This window comes from Eurypyga helias, unplaced genomic scaffold (assembly GCF_000690775.1).
Source record: "Eurypyga helias isolate BGI_N326 unplaced genomic scaffold, ASM69077v1 scaffold28118, whole genome shotgun sequence".
Taxonomy (NCBI): Eukaryota; Metazoa; Chordata; class Aves; order Eurypygiformes; family Eurypygidae; genus Eurypyga; species Eurypyga helias.
The window spans coordinates 6,773-11,014 of NW_010265409.1; the positions used below are offsets into that span (position 1 = coordinate 6,773).

The 4,242-nt window shown below is 55.5% G+C and overlaps 1 protein-coding gene across 1 annotated transcript in view; it reads left to right on the forward strand.

Annotated features, from left to right (window-relative positions):
• The window catches only part of LOC104513406 (secreted frizzled-related protein 1-like), a gene marked incomplete at its 5' end in the record, with an annotated part of 15,936 nt that overhangs the window by 6,768 nt on the left and 4,926 nt on the right, over positions 1-4,242 (forward strand). The window lies entirely within an intron of this gene.

Here is a 4,242-nt window from a genome sequence, read left to right on the forward strand (position 1 = left end):
TTCCCTGAGGCGAGGCACGCGTGCCTCTAGATGTCAGTGTTGGCGCATGGAGTCTGGATGTGTCCGCACGGAATGTGTCCACACGGGACGTGTCCACACAGGACGTGTCCGGCACTTGCCAGGCTCCCGCAGACGGGGGCCAGGACTGTGGGGGAAGGTGTTTCTGAGGGTCTTAACCCCGGTGTTCCCGTGCTCTTGTGCATTTTCACAAGATACGTAGGTTTGATCCTTATTCTCCTTGCCATCGCAAAGGAGCAAGCCACTTTCTTGCCCCAAATTGCATGTACCCCTGCATTTCTTTTTAGCAAAATTGTGCTGCTCTTGTCAAGTCCACGTGTAAAAACCCAAAGCCATTCCTTGTCTTGCTAGGGCTGAGCAGTGAGCTTAAAAAATGCAGAGCTACTTGAAAGCTGTGTCCTAAATATGTTATGACTGAGTGAGTGAGTCAGGCAATTGTAGGTAAACAGAACTTAATTTAAAAAAAAATAGTATTGCAGGGAAAAATATTAGCTTTCTCAGATCAAACCCAGAATTAACTGTTTTTGACATCCTTGCTGGTGTATGTAACTTTCCCGGAAGGTTATTAAAGGCATATTGAACAAGGTGTGCATTCCTCAGGGATTAGCACTTGAATGTGCCCTGCACCAGAGCGTGCTCTGCAAACCCAAACCTGCTCTGCATGCTGGCCTGTTACCCTTTCTGCTGGAAATGAATTCTCTACTCTCCTGCAGACTCGGTATGCCAAAAGTCCTAAGTTCAGCACAGACTTATTCCTAACAGGGAAAAGCATCAACAGGAACACCCATGTAATAGTTTCCCAGGAATGCACGTGCTGCTAGCTGGGTCGGATAGCGGATGCAGGAATTCGGCGCGGCAGCCTAGCTGGGGAGGGGGATGTTCGCCCCATGGTTGGGCTGAGCGCTCAGAGGTGGGTGAGCCAGAGTGCTCTGGGCTCTGCGCTGGGCAGGCATGAGATGAGAGGTGAATAGGAGCTGCCCCTGCCACACTGCATCCATGGGGAGAGACTGTAGGGAGCTTCCCAGCCGGCCGGGAGGGAGCGAGCGGCCCCTGGGTCCAGTGCCGCGGGTTTGGGCAGGGGCTGCGGTGGTGCAGAGGCATCACCGTGGTCCAGGAGGACCTCCATCCCGTTGGAGGAGCCAGGGGCACTGGCCAGCTGGGAGCGGCAGCTCTGTTACGGGAGGGTGGCTGCAATTCCTATCGCCGGCCCAGAGGCACGCGTGGAGCGAGCGAGGTGGCATCCCGCTGGTGGGCAGGCGCTGGGAAGGGAACTCCAAGCTTAACCGCAGGCTTGTCATCAGCCTCTGCCGCTAAATATCCTCCCCGTGCTCTGGGACAGTTACACAACGGGGAGCAGAGGCCAAACCAGCTTGAGACACCGACTTGACCACAGATTAAGTTGGTTATTGGGAAATTCGTGGTGACAGCGTCAGAGGATGGAATTATTTCTTGGCAGGCAGCTCCTTGGGTCAGGCTGCGGCAAGCGGCCAGATAGAGTGTTACCGTGCACCGCGAGCAGCAGAGGAGGATACCCAGCCCTCATCAGTCCGAAATGGCCAGGAAGGTTTTCACAGAAGCCTTCCTCCTGCTGTGGTTCGGGGTGGTGGGGAAGGATCCCTGTTCTCAGGCCAGCCGCGCTGGATCCCAGCATGGAGGGAGAGGTATGGGAGCCAGCTCCACAGGCTCATCTCGCCGGGAGGAGCTCCACTCCGTGTGAGGGAGCTCGGAGGTGTCACCGAGTGCCCTGGGCCCATGCCCGGGTCACAGCAGCTTGTGCAGACACGACTAGATTTGCACCGACTTGTGCGAGCCCTTGGGATCGTCACGTCAGGTAGCATAACTGCGTCGGCGCAGGCACTTTGACTCGCTCTGTTTTTCCAGCTTTGTATAAAGTCGTTTGTTTTCTCTGCCAAAGCAGAATCTGGTGAGTTTTTTCACTGTTGCAAGGAATTTGGGAATCACTCCTTGTCCTGTGGGTCAGCACAACCCCAATATGTAACTTTGGTTTTTAAACATGTTGGAGCTCTTGCTGATGCTGCTCCCATTCCTCCTCCTGTTTCCCACTCCTGCTTTCTCTTTTTGTCTCAGAAGAGGGTTTTCATTTGAAACCGAGATGACCTCTCTACTGTAGAGAAGTCCAAAGGCAGCTGAGCAGGATACAGCTGGTGCCTGCTGCCATCACTGTCTCCACAATGGAAAGCTTGTGTCTTGGATATGCTTTTGTTCCCCTGCTCCTCCCTGTCACCAGACTCGATCCCGGTGGGAAGCTCACGCTGGGTTTTCAGTGGTTTAGGTTTCATGCAGCCGCTTTTGGTGTTTTCTTCCTTCTTTCATTGGGCTTTTCCTCCATCCAGGACAGTCCTGGGTGCACGTAGCGCTACCCCCCCAGTGCGCCCGGTCTTTAGGCAGCCAGGGAACCGGAGCAAGGGAGGAGATGCGATGCAGGTCTCGACTGTGCCCTACAAGTGAAGGCAGTGCAGGGCGCTCCTGGGGATGTCCCAGCTGCGGAGAGGAGCCGGTGAAGGAGACGCTGGCTTCGGGAAGTTTTCTCACAGCACAGTGCGTGGCCCTTGGATCTTTGTTTAGTCTTGAGGGGGGTTACTGTCATGGGGCGATTTCTGAAGGAGAGCTGTTTATCTGGCACTAAAATAAACTCCCAGCCCTTCGGACGGAGATTTCTCATGCACATCCACCAAGGTAAACACCAGCAGCTGACAGGTCTGATCCTCATCAAAGCCAGACACGTACCATAAATGTTTAAAGTAATGTGTGCGGTGTGGGGCAGCTGTCGGTGTGTCCTGCACGGATTCCTGCGGGAACGGCACCGCGGGTTTCACTTACACCCAGGGGCTTGTTACAGACAAGGCGTGAGGAGCACTTTACCCACCACTCATGGGCCATGCCAGGGTGGGAGGGGGGATGCTTTCGACCCAGCATCTCTGGGTGCAGCTCCCAGCATCGCACCTGGTTTGCTGCCCAGCCACTCGCCGTAGTCGTGGTTCCCTGTCCCGGCAGGACGCAGCGAGGTACTGTTGCACCTCTGTGCTGCTCCACATCTGGGTGCCGAGGCCGGGAGCAGAAGCATCGCCCATGGCTCAGAGCGGGGCTGCGGGAGCATGGAGCAGAGGGTGTCGGCGAGGGGTGCAGGGACCCTCGTTTGGGGCACAGACCAGCTCCGAGGGCTGGGCCAGGTGTGAGTGGGCTACTTGCCCACAGGTTCTTGGTGCAGCTCTGGTGTGCTGGGGCAGTGATGGATACACGATGAAGTGTGAGCTTGCCCTCCTGTGCCCCTGCAGCCCCCTCCTCAGCCTTCCTGGGCTGCAGCCAGGGTTTGCTTCTCGTGCAGGCTGGGCTGGCCCTGGAGTTCATTCCTCTCTCTGTTTCTCTTGGTGATTTTATTTATTGTTTCTGCCCTTTCTCTGGGGTCTGAGGGGATCCTGCTGTACGGGCTCTCGCTGCACTGGAGACTGCAGTACAATCAATACGTGCTGTTTATTTTTCCCTGTGACTGACAGCTCTTTGCCTGCAGCCTTCTCCTGTTACAGCCCTAATGTGTCTTCTGGCAGGTTTCCTCCTTCTGAGTGATTTCTAAAGGAAGGAGCAATGAGGCTGAAGGAACAGCAGAGCTTTCCCTTCTCTCACGTTCCCTTCCCTGCCCCTGAGGTGCCTGAGTGGGGCCCCTGCCCGCGCAGGCAGGAGAGCAGCAGGGACAGTATCCTGGTCCCAGGCTCCCATTTGCTGAAAAAGAGGGTTTGTAGGTGCCTGTGGGCACAGTCACTCTGGTGGCACGGAGAGTGGGGTGTGGGGTCTCACACGACCCATCCCACGGCAGCCCCTGGTACAGCACAGTCCTCAGAGATGTGGGGAGGGTGCCCAAGCCCTGGTGCTGGTGTCAGGGAAGGAGGGTGCTTTGCTGTCAGGAGGCACTAATATGGTGATCCCAGTTTGCCTGGGAGAGCGGGTTTCCTTTTTCCCCACGCTGGCGGTGGGACTGGAAATCTGGAGCTGTAGGGACATCGATAAGAATTGTTTCCAGTGATGAAACACGAGTTGTGCTTTGTCAGGCTGGACCCCAACCAGCTCTGCGGGGCCTTTGCTGCTCTTGGAGCTGCTGCTGCCAAGAGTAATTTCACTCGGAGTGAGCAAACACTTTCATATACCCTGTTTCATATTAGTAGAAATAAAAAAAGACATTTTTATATCTCCAGCTCTCCCTGCTCTCTC